This window comes from Heteronotia binoei, chromosome 6, assembly GCF_032191835.1.
Source record: "Heteronotia binoei isolate CCM8104 ecotype False Entrance Well chromosome 6, APGP_CSIRO_Hbin_v1, whole genome shotgun sequence".
Taxonomy (NCBI): Eukaryota; Metazoa; Chordata; class Lepidosauria; order Squamata; family Gekkonidae; genus Heteronotia; species Heteronotia binoei.
The window spans coordinates 102949206-102961692 of NC_083228.1; the positions used below are offsets into that span (position 1 = coordinate 102949206).

The 12487-nt window shown below is 41.9% G+C and overlaps 1 protein-coding gene across 7 annotated transcripts in view; it reads left to right on the forward strand.

Annotated features, from left to right (window-relative positions):
* The window catches only part of ZBTB38 (zinc finger and BTB domain containing 38), a 46765-nt gene that overhangs the window by 22826 nt on the left and 11452 nt on the right, over positions 1-12487 (forward strand). The window lies entirely within an intron of this gene.

Here is a 12487-nt window from a genome sequence, read left to right on the forward strand (position 1 = left end):
ATTATGTTTAATTACATACTGTAGTGATTTATGTGGATCCAGTACTATTACGACAATGTCATTTACGTAACTTTTCATTTGCAATTCTGTCATCCACTTTTATTCCTTTGATTGTTGTATCTTGTCTAAAATCTCTAATGCTAGAATAAATAATAGAGATGGAAGGGGGCAGCCCTGGCATGCTCCTTTTTAAATCAAAACTCCTTCCGTCAGTTTTCCATTTATAGTATTTGCTTGTTGGTTCAAGTATATACCTTGCATCCAGTTCCAGAACTCCATGCCACAGCACAAGAGGGCAGAAATATTTTTATAAAGTCTTTTTCAGCTTAGTATGGACACTGATGTCTAGGGATGGGCTCATACTGGGAAAATGCAGTTAAGTTCATGTTTCATAATGTGGCCCGTATGCAAATTGTCATGAATTTATAGCCACCTTACAAACTAGCATAGTTTGTGAGGTCTGTGGCTTGATAGAATGCCCCCCCCCCCCGAAGCAAGCTTGAGACACCAAACTCACAAGTAATCTATCTGCCTCTCTTCTAGCTGCCATCCAAGTTTGATGAAGATTGGATTTATGAGGTTCAATTTATGCCCCCCCCCCACAAGAAAGTGGCCTCAGGAAAATGCTTCCTGGGGAAATAACCACCTGTTATTTCCCCAGAAAGCACTTTCATAGGGCACCTTCTTTGCAGGGGACATAACTCAGACCCCATAAATCTGATCCTCACAAAACCTGAAGGACAGCTAGAGGAGAGGCAGCCAGAGTTTGGTGTCTCTAGCTTGCACAGGATCCATTCTATACACCCCTGAAGCCATTGAAGCTGTGCCTGTCAAAATTACTGCCTGTCAGTTGCCATTTTGACAGGCACAGGGTCAGAAGGTTCAGGAGTGTATAAAATGGATCCTGTGCAAGCTAGAGACACCAAACTTGGAGGGGAGCGTCCGGGGGAGGACCACTGTGAGTTTGGTGGCTCTAGCCTGCACAGGATCCCTTCTATACATTTCTGAACCTGCGCGTGTCAAAATGACCAAGGTTTGGGAGTGTATAGAATGGATTCTGTGCAAGCTAGAGACATCAGAGTCACAGAAGACCTTCCCATGGATGCTCCTCTGCATGCCCTCTTGCTTTGAAGTTTTGTGAACATTTTGATTGAACTGAGACAATCTGGGAGCGTATCTGCTCATGAACTGGCATGAACAGTGTCAAAGTTCATGCCCAGTGCCCTTGTTGAACCCCGAACGGTAAAATTTGTGATGAATTTTGCTTTGTTGTTCAGTTTGTGCCCATCCCTACTAATGCCTCACTTAATTAAACAGATTATTATTCTGTTCACATTAACAGAAAACAAAATGATTTGTTTTATTATGATGTTTGCTTTGAATCAGGGTCATGAGAGGGGGGCCCAGATGCAGTTTTGTTCAGGGGCCCAAGATGGATGTCTCCTGCTGCAGTTATGCTCCTAAAAGCCACAAGCACCATGGAGGATGAAGTGCTCTTGGCCTATAGCTCTCACTGAACCTGTGGACCTGAGTATGCTGGTTCAGTGGAACCAGAACTAGCCAAGAGCTGGAGTAGGACAACTTTTGGTTCTTGGCTCGAATAAGTGCAACTCTGTGTTGGTCTGTGGCCTTTACTTCCTGTTTCAGCTTAAAGTTTTACCAGCTGAAGCAGTAACTAAATTTAAGAAAGTGTTCAGCAAAAAATGTACCAGCTATAGTGTACATAGTAGTTGGTGTTTGCATCAAAATAGCATTACACAGATGAAAATAATTTTGAAACCTCTTCATCAGAAGCAGCAAGATGTTTCCAGTGTTGGCCACATGGCTTTTTTTTTTTTTTTTTTGCCTGTTACCACTTGCCTGTTAGTGCAGTGGTTTGACCTCCTTCATCATAATGGTTTGGATCCTGTTACCGTTAGGTGGATCTGTAACTGGTTGACAGATCGCACCCAAAGCATGCTTGAGAATGGTTCCTCATCCTCTTGAAGAGGAGTGACAAGTGGAGTGCCTCAAGGATCTGTCTTGGGACCTGTTTTGTTCAACATCTTTATCAATGATTTGGATGAAGGAATAGAGGGAATGCTTTTTAAATCTGCAGATGATACTAAATTGGGAGGGGTTGCAAACACAGAAGAAGACAGACACAGGATACAGGATGACCTTGACAGGCTGGAAAACTGGGCTAAAATCAATAAAATGAATTTTAACAGGATAAATGTAAAGTTCTGCATTTAGGTAGGAAAAATCCAATGCATGATTATAGGATGAGGGAGACTTTTCTTAGCAGTAGTATGTGCGAAAAGGATCTAGGGGTCTCAGTGGATCATACACTGAACATGAATCAACAGTGTGATGCGGTGGCTAAAAAGGCAAATACAATTTTGGGCTGTATCAACAGAAGTATAGTGTCCAGATCACGTGATGTGATCGTATCACTTTACTCTGCTCTGGTAAGACCTCACTTGGAGTATTGTGTTGTTTTGGGCACCACATTTTAAGAAGGATATAGACAAGCTGGAACGGGTCCAGAGGAGGGCGACAAAGATGGTGAGGGGTCTGGAGACCAAGTCCTATAAGGAGAGGTTGAAGGAGCTGGGGATGTTTAGCCTGGAGAGGAGGCGGCTGAGAGGTGATATGATCACCATCTTCAAGTACTTGAAGGGCTGTCATATGGAGGATGGCATGGAGTGGTTTTCTGTGGCTCCGGAAGGTAGGACCAGAACCAATGGGTTGAAATTAAATCAAAAGAGTTTCCGGCTCAACATTAGGAAGAACTTCCTGACCATTAGAGCAATTCCTCAGTGGAACAGGCTTCCTCGGGAGGTGGTGAGCTCTCCTTCCTTGGAGGTTTTTAAACAGAGGCTAGGTGGCCATCTGACAGCAATGAAGATCCTGTGAATTTAGGGGGAGGTATTTGTGAGTTACCTGCATTGTGCAGGGGTTGGACTAGATGACACTGGAGGTCCCTTCCAACTCTATGATTCTAAGAGAGGCTTTTCTTTTTAGGCACATTTGCCTCAACCTCATTTTTTACATTGGGACTGAATAATGTCCATTAAGCACCACAAATCATAAAATAGAGGATCAGTCTGATTTTGATGCAGTTTTATAAGCAATATCTTTATTTATGATCAGTGAACACAGAAGGAAAACACACCAAAGGATATAATAATTGCCTTGCTGCTTTGAGTCTTGGCGAAAAAGACAAAATAAAAATGAACTAAAAATTAAGGATTCATCTAGTACAGCATACTTGGTCTTCAGCAGAAGTTGGCTGTATGCTGCTTATACCTTTTATGCAGATTAACAGTTTGGTGACGTTTTAGTTTATGACTCCCAGGTACATTCTGAGCTTCTGAGAGTAAACTCAGAATTTAGGAAGAATTAACTTACGGTGGCAACAGACAGTCAATGCTCTAGGAATGCTTTTTCTACAGTATCTCATGGAGACTAGGAGGAACTGATTGACTGTCACCTTTAAAGACAACAAAGGCCAGAAGATGGTTGGTGATTGAAAGATAGATGGGGCTGGTGTCCTCTTTAACACTGAGGGAAAATACTGAAGAGAATTTTGAGAGATTTTTAGGTTGAATGGAACAAGGATGGATAGCAGTCAGTTGGTGGTTGTGGAAAGTGACATCAAGTCATAGCTGACTTATTGTGATTTCATAGGGTTTTCAAGGTTAGTTGGGCTTACAGAAGCCTACAAGTGATGTCATATGGGAGAAAAAGGCAGAGGGAAGTGATATGAAACAGGAAATTTAATTTTAAAATATGAATGTTGGTAAGAGGAAGTCATGTCACAGGAAAAAGAGGTGTTGGAGGAGATTACCTTTGACCTGCTTGTAACATCACAGAAAATATCACATGATGTCAGAGGCAAACTAGAAGGGGGAAAACAGCTTGGGGAAAGGAGCATGCTCACTGCCCTGGCCCTACCCCCAAGGGAGGGAGGAAGAGGCAGCCTACCTACCCAATGGTTGTTCACCACCTTCCTTGCCTGACACAGGGCTTGGGTGGGCTAAGCTCTGTCTTTCTCACATCACACAGGCCAGGGGTCACCTCCCTCATCTCACCTGGAGCTTAAACAGTCTAGATGTTGCCTCCCTCACTAACAGAGCTCTGGTGGGCCTGACACATCCCTTCTGCCACTGGGCTGGTCCAACCCAAGGGGGAATGGACCAACTGGGGTTTATTCTGGTGCCCATAATAGCCCATCTGCCCCTGCATTGTGTGATAGCATGCCCATCCCTTCCTTTGGGTAAGCTTTGCCATTCCTAGGCATCACATCCAAATCGCCAGGAATTTTCAAGCAAGAGTTCGCAACCCTAGTTAGTGTAGTGGTATAAGACCTGTAACAACAAAAGGCTTATAGAATAAATGACAGTATAGAAACAAGAATCTTGGGTGTACTTGCAAACTCATTGTTGTCTTTAGATAACTGACAAAAGTTCTCCAGGATGTCTTTTACCAACTGGGACTAGTTTGCTAGCTGCATTGCCTCCTGTAGAAAGCTGATCTGGCTTCAATCATAAGCTTCCGAATTGTTCACTACTTGAATTGTTCACTTGACTACTGTAATGTACTCTGTATGAGATTACCCTTGAAAACAATTCAGAAACTTTGGCACTTGCCAGAGTGACCATACTAAGCCAGTGTTATTTCATCTTCTGATTTCCATCTGTTCTGGACTCAGTATGAGGGAGGTGTTGTTTTGTGACCTTTAAAACCCTAAACGGCTTCAGTCCAGGGTACTTAAAGGATGAACTCCACCCATATCAACCAAGGGAGATTTTACATCAGCCTAGGAAACCTCCCTCTGGGTAACACCCTTAGCAGAGTTTTATTTGATGGACATCCACAGGAAGAGTTTTTTTCAGCTCATCTTCTGGGCATGGAGCAGGATAAGTGGGAGTGTGAAGGGAAGTATTTGTGAATTTCTTGCATTGTGCAGGGGGCTGGATCAGATGACCCTGGAGGTTCCTTACAACTCTATGATTCTATTATTTTAGTTTGAAACCCCCTTCCCCAGGAATTGAGAATGGCTACTTTCCTAAAGGCCTTGTGGATAAATTTGAAGACCTACTTTTCCTTGGAGCTAGGTCAATAAGAATGATGTGGCAGGGGGACTGGTATGATTGTACTTAAACCATTTTTTTATTTTATGCTACCTGTAATTTTATCTTAGTGCACTGTAAACTGCCACAGGGACCTTTTTAGTTGAAAGGCAGTTTGTAAATCAACTAACTAAACAGATAAATACTGAAAGTAACAGTGGCCATTTTTCATAGGTGAGAAATTACCAAGCAAACAAAACTCAGATGCTTCAAAACTTCATGCGGGTCTTTCAGAAAAAGAACCCATGCCTTTTCTGTCTATGTGCGGCATGGACAGAGAAATGCAAAACAATGCAGTATAACAACACAAAGTATAGTTTTGGACAGCAAGTCACCATCATGCTTCTTCAGCTGTCTTTTTAGAATGTTTGTAGGCCACCTTTCCCAGTATTTGCTTGAGGTGGTTAACAAGACGAAACGATGTAATATATACTTTAAAACAATAAGTCAAAATTATAAAACTAACCCAGTTTAAACATGGAAAAAAATCTCCTGCTGCCAATTCCATTTCCCCCCCAACTCAAGTATAAAAAAACCCCTCCCCAGCATCCATCTTTGCTCTGAGCCATGCAGTACCCCTCACCCCTTACATATTACATTCTTAGTGGGGATTGTCTCTCATCAAAGAATACCAACAAAACATTTTCCTATAGCATTCACACATATTCTCAAGTACATCAAACCTCCTGCAAATTCAACTCAACTAAATGAATTCCATAAAATTAACTTTCTGAATAGATAAAGCAAGTGGCAAGAAAAACCAGCTGTGAACTTGGATGGGATAGATCAGTGGTACTCACTCTACAGCCCACGGAGAGTGACATTCACAATTATCAACCAATTCACAATTATCAACCAAAAGAGCCAAAGTCACTTCCATCTCCAGCATGAGGCCTGGATCCTCAGGGAGGCTCACAATTTACCCATTCCTCTGGTGACTCAGCCATCACTCAGTGGTAGAGTATCTGCTTGGTATGCAGAAAGTCCCAGGTTCAATCCCTGACAGGTTCAGATAATTGATTAGCAATAGTTTAATTAAACCATGGTTCTATGTTACATGTGAACCCACACAATATTTTTACATTGTAGTTCAGGATATAAATATTTGTTTTTAAAAGAATATGCTCCTGTCTTAGAAAACAGTTCATGAAATTGGCCATGCAATACTGAATGTAGTGTCATAGGCGCATGCACAAATTATAGACTTTTAGTGCAACCACAGACAGAGTTACACTTTTGAAGTGCCAATGTTGCTGAACCTTAGAGATCCAGTGAAGTCAATTGGTTAGAAAGGTGCATTTCTGCTTATGCCTACACTGCTTCTGTACATTCGCTTGTGAAGTCTTTGACTGCTTAGCTAATGTATCAAAACAAAGGACATGACTCAGGCAAATTAAGCATTTCAAAGCTGACCCCCCCAGCCTATTTTAAAGTATGTGCTTAGATTTTCTATTGAAACCAAAGTACTTAATTTTGCCTAGATTATGCCTCAAGCATGTTAAGTTTCAAGACAACTTTCTCATTAGACTGGCTCTGTTAGTGTGGATATACTTTAAATCAGTGGCTCCCAACCTTTTTGACACCAGGGACCAGTTTCATAGAAGACAATTTTTCCATGGACTGAGGGGGGCAGTGCTGGGGTTTCTGCTGTCCCAGGCCACCCCCCTGCCCCGTCCCTGCCCCCATGGGGGTCTTTAAATGGGGGAGGAGACGGGCTGCTTCTGCCACCTCCCCACTAGTTGGTCAGGCAGCAGAAGCAGCCAATCTGCCTTCCCCTCCCATTTAAAACCCTGTTGATCAGCTGATCAGCGGGGGTCTTTAAATGAGGGGTAGGCAAAGGTCACTGCTGCGCTGCCCTTTCTGCCTGTCTGGGACCTGGGTGGACAAAAGAGGCAATGTGACCATGCTCTGAGGCTGCCTCCCCTGCAAGGGGTCCCATTACGGGTGAAAGGGGCAGTGCGGCACCTCTGCCTTGCTCTGCGGCCCAGTTGTTAACAGGCCACGGACTGGTACCAGTTCGTGGCCCAGGGGCTGGGGACCTTTGCTTTAAATGACCAAAGACGTGCAGTTTGTAGACTGTGCACTATCAGTGAGGCATGAGCAAATCAGAAATCAATTCCTTTTTTGAGCGAAGTCCTTGTATCCTGCTATAGAAAGAAGTGAGATGTATCTACCCTTACTTCCCAAGTATCAGAAAAGCTATTTATTGTTCTAAGAAATAATGTCAACATCTCAGCCATTTGCAGAACTGCTGCTATACAGTAACTGATAAACCGCCACATAACAGTTCTCATGACCCATATAGTATGTTAATTCATATGTTCAGATTTGCTACTGTGCTGCTCACCCACAACAAATATGGTTGCCATTACTTCTGCTTTTGATTCTTCCAAATAAAGGATAATTATTTCAGTGACACTGCCTGGAGAACAGTACATCTATAACTAGTTCCAAGAAGTTTTAGGAAAGGCCAGTAAATAACACAGATGTACTGTTTCATGTCTATAATATGTCAGGATACAAATACTGACAAGCAGGAAACATCTTCAAGTTGCTGTTAAAATATGGGGGCACAAGATAACACTGATAGTAAGAGTAAAAAAAATCAGAAATGTGTTTTGTTGAGGTTCATAACCAAGTGCTCAGTCTTTTGAAGAATTTCTCAATTGACTGTGTTCAATTCCACTATCTCAGCACGTCTGAATCGCAATATGAATTTTTTCTTTGTACTTGGCTCCATCTTGTGGTCACACATGCCAAGATAGAGTGTATATATGTGAGACAGATAAAGGCTGAAGATGGACTGGATAATAGGGAGAAAATGCATAGGGAGAAAATGCATTTATGGGTTTCACAGAATATAGTCAACTTTATTTTATAATAGATCTTAAAATATGTTTAGATTTTTGAACAAAGAGAAGCTGATAAAATTTTCCAAAAGTATAAGCTTTCCCACATAAAATAATGTTCCTTAATTTGCTAGATGTGACTTGCTAGGGGCTATGGCTGCAATCCTAAAGACACTTTTCTGGCAGTATGCCCCACTGAATAATATGGGACTTATGAGTAGACCTGCTTAGAAGTACTCCCTATAGCTATCAACATATCCCATCATGTCCAAATTATCAATCATTATTGGGCACACAGACAAGATCCATAATGGGCAGTGGTGAACTTCAAAGCTCCAACACTAGTGAATTCAAAGTTTCCAATTCAAATATTATTCCCCTGGCACCCAAGTGATTAACTGCCCTGAGCCTACTTTGGCGGGGAGGGTGGGATATAAATCGAATAAACCTAAACCTTAGTGGAGTTGCTAAAATACATAGTTATAGTTCTGTTGGTCAGTATTCTGCAACATAACAGGAAAAAGGAAAGAGAAAGAAGGAAACGTGCTCAAGGAAAAAACGATGACAAAAGTGGACTGCAGATGAAATAGAAGAACACTGTTGGATGGTGGGATCCTGCCTAACTTTACCAGGCATCTGGTGGGGGCAGGGCTGGAAGTGGCAGGCAGGCTGGCCTCTGAAATAAGTGGCAGTCCAGTGGACAGGTGATGGCCATTGGGCATAACACTGAATGGATGGGGGTGGGAGGAACCTGCCCAGGCCAAGGAGATCTTTTCTCCAATCGCTAGGACTTTAAGGTTATGTGGGTGGGATGGAAATGGCCCACTGGTTATTTAAGGAGGACCAAGAACCATTCCAGGGATGTTGTAATGATCCTGCTCAGATTGCTGGGAACCAAAAGTCAGTGACGAGGATGAGGAAGAGCTCCATGTTGCAACCCCCTCCCCGTATCTCACTGAGGTCTAGCAGGTGTTCTAGCAGTAGGATCAGTTTTGATGGAGGCAGGAAGAGACATACAAATACACTGCAGGATCAACTGATGCAGAAGCTGTAGTTTAATTGGGCTGTAAAGAAGAGCATAGTGGACTTCTGCTTTGTAGTTTAATATTGGCTTTCCATATTAGATCCAATAGCTGTAAGTAAAGTAATTTCCTAAGAAGACATTGGAAAATAATCTGTTTTGCAAGTAGGGTTGTCACCTCTGTGTTGAGAAATATCTGGAGATTTTGGAAATGGAGCCTGTGGAGAGCAGGGCTTGGGGAGGAGCCGCAGCAGAGTATAATGCCACAGAGCCCACCTTCTAAAGCTACCATTTTCTCCAGGGGATATGATATTTGTAGCCTGGAGATAGATGTAATTCTAGGTGACCTCTAGCTACCACCTGAAGTTAGCAACCCTACTTGTAAAGAAGGGTAATGGTAACATACCAAACTAGCTCTTAACAATCCTAGAGCTAGAACTCTAAACTAGTTGCAGTACTAATTTTATACTTAGGATGTAATCAGTTTAATTTGATTAAACTGAATGCATTCTGATGAGCAGGACAATGACATGTCTGAACCAACCCATACTTGCATGGTAAAAACCCCAGTTCACCGATTCTGAGGGTGTATGGGATTGCAGCTGAGGATACAAAGAGGATATGCTTATAGTTCTTTTTAAGGAAGCTAGCCAGAAGTAATGCAACAGATGTTTCCCCTAGTAATTTCATAGACTGCAGAAAAGTTAATTCAGAGACAACATGCACAAAAAAACACTTCCTAATACACCAGAGTTTAGGAGTGAAATAATTTAGGGAAGCTTTGGGGAGTTTTTTTTTCTGGGGAGGAGTTAATAAAATTGGTCACACGTTTATTGGAAATACAATGGGTATACAGGATGCAGGGCTGTAACTAGGATTTTTTGTTTAGGGGGGCCAGGGCGGCTTCAGCAGACTAACCTGGCTCCTTCCCGCTCTGGAATTAATCAAGAAGGAGTTTGGCCAAATTTCAGCTTTATCTTCAGAAGTTGCGCTTCATTTACTGAATTTCCAGGGGCTCAACAAATCCCTTATTGCACTTTCAGCCTGATGTGCAAGCCCCATCTGTGGACAGTAGGGTTTAATACCAAATAACCTCCCTGCGCACATTTGCTTTGGAGTCAGTTCCACCAAATCAGGGCTGGATCATAAAATACTTAAACTGGAGGCTTCCCACTCAATTCAGAAGCAACAGCAACTGGGTGGGCAGAGGGAGGAATGGTGGCAGCGGCAGTCCCTTTCCTACAGGCCTGTCAACACCAAGCAGTGTGTGCTGCCCCCATCTCCCTCTCTGTCTCAGCTGCCAGCAATGAATTGGAAGTCAGGGTTGGTAAGCAGTGGGGCTTCGAAACCTGGCCTTAGCATTTTTATAAACCTGACAGACGTAATCCTTGTCAGCGCCCTTCCAGCTGGCCCAGTTGTCTAGCTTTATCTGCAATGGTTCTTCTGGGCTCTTTGACTGTCATGCACCACTGGTAGTCTTTGACTTCTTCCTGGTCTGGTGAAGGAGATTTATGGGAAGTTCACTGCCATTGGTAATTTCTGCAAAGAATAGATATTCATTAAATTTTACTACAAGTAGATGGAATAACAGAGAGCATATGCTTAGCAAAAGGAAAGCATTAAATAACTTGACCATTATGGGATGCACATTTCAGCATTCTCAATTATTTTTTTACTTTAATTTTTTTTTTACTTGTACTGTTTGGAGGCTGCCTGTTCATTTTCTGAATTGAAAAAAGTAAAAAGTAACCATAAAGTAAAGTAACCATAACAATGGGTGCCTACATTTTGGGGGGGAATATGTCATGTTCAATATCGCTTACTGCTTTTGGTGCGCCTTTGTGGGCTTTGTATCTTCTTACAAAATGGCTGTGAAATCCTGGCACATGTGTGCAATGAAGATTCCAAGGCAATAAATCAGTTCCTTGGTATATACAGCTCTCAACAACTATGAACTATATATAAAGGAGCAGGAAAATGGTGTCTGTGTAGATCCATCTAAATAGAGATGGTGTAATAAATAGACACATGTACTTTAAAAAATAGTTCTGAGTTGGTAGAGGATTGCTTATGTTGTTTGCTGGAGGTGGGCAGGGATAGCAGATGGTACAGAACACAATGTGAGAGCAAAGGCTGATTATTCTAACTATTCCCAGGCAAGCAGTGTTAGAAAGTGATTTTCTGAGCAAATCAAGTGGATTCATATACCTTTGTCTCTAAGTATGCAGCAATAGTGTTTTAAAAAGGATTTATAAACCTCCCTCTTTCCTTACTTATTATGGGTATTCATTAGGATGAAGAAATAATAAGCCTTAGTATATATAAGACCCTTATTTTCACAGCAGCCATCAGTCCTTTGCAAACAATGGTCACTTTGTTGCCTAGCCAGCAGTGGGTAGCTGGGAATTAATTCAGTAAATTTTTGTTAGGTTGGACATCAGGAAGCAAAGTTGACAGCATGTATTTCTGGACTCAGGAAATAGACATCAATAGCTGCAGTTGTGAAACCTTCTTTGGACGTCAGATGCTTGTGTTTCTAATTCCACATCACATGAGCAAGTCTGACGTAACTGCAGACCTGGTCTATGGGAAGAACAGTCCCTAATACAGCATTATCTATGGGACTGTGGCTGCTTGCCTGAAGTAGTGGTCTTCTCAGTACGGTTTATGTTGGAGATAGTTTCTACTACATCAAGCTCCAAAATGATATAGGTTTCTACATATGAAGTAAAAAAGACAGAACTTTGTTAAATAGTTCAAATTTCAGGTCAGTATCCTTCTGATTCATGTGAACTAATATTTCCTGTTTCTCTCTCAGTGTAAACTCTGGAGAATTCTGGGCACAAATTTTAAGCTGATGTACATCTGATTTTTGCTTTCTGAAGGCTGCCATGCTTATGCAGAAACCAATCAGTGGCTTTTATATGTGCATATAGTGCATTGTATATCCCAAAGTATTCTCTGAATTTTTTGCCTAGGAAAGAGTAATACAAGTTGTAGTTAATTCCCTAGCATGGCTTTCTCATTTATGTAGTCCATCCTGATTACATGTCTTCAGACAATCCTATGGCTTTTCATGGCTCAGCTGTATTGTTTGTATTAGGATATTTGGTTAATATAGCAGAGTTTTGCCCAGTCATAGAAGTGTGATACTGAGTGTGGTAAATAAATCTCCCAAGAAGTATATTGCAAAAAAGGTAAACTTATATTTATTTAAGTAGATTCAGGTTGCACTTGAAAGAAGAGAGAGGAGCCTAATAAAAAAAAATACTTTCCCTATCATGAATGGCCACCTTGTCTGGCATCATGTGTGCGGGAGAATGAAGGCATTGTGTCTGCAGGAAAGTCCTGCAGAGACAAGTGTCTCCATGAACGGCCATGTAGAGTGAAAGGACAGACAGAGAGAGAGAAGAGAGGTCAGAGGGCAGCTCCCAGGTTAAGGCAATGAGAGGCAGCTCATTCAAGGAGATAACACCTATGTACACTTAAAGTGATGTCCA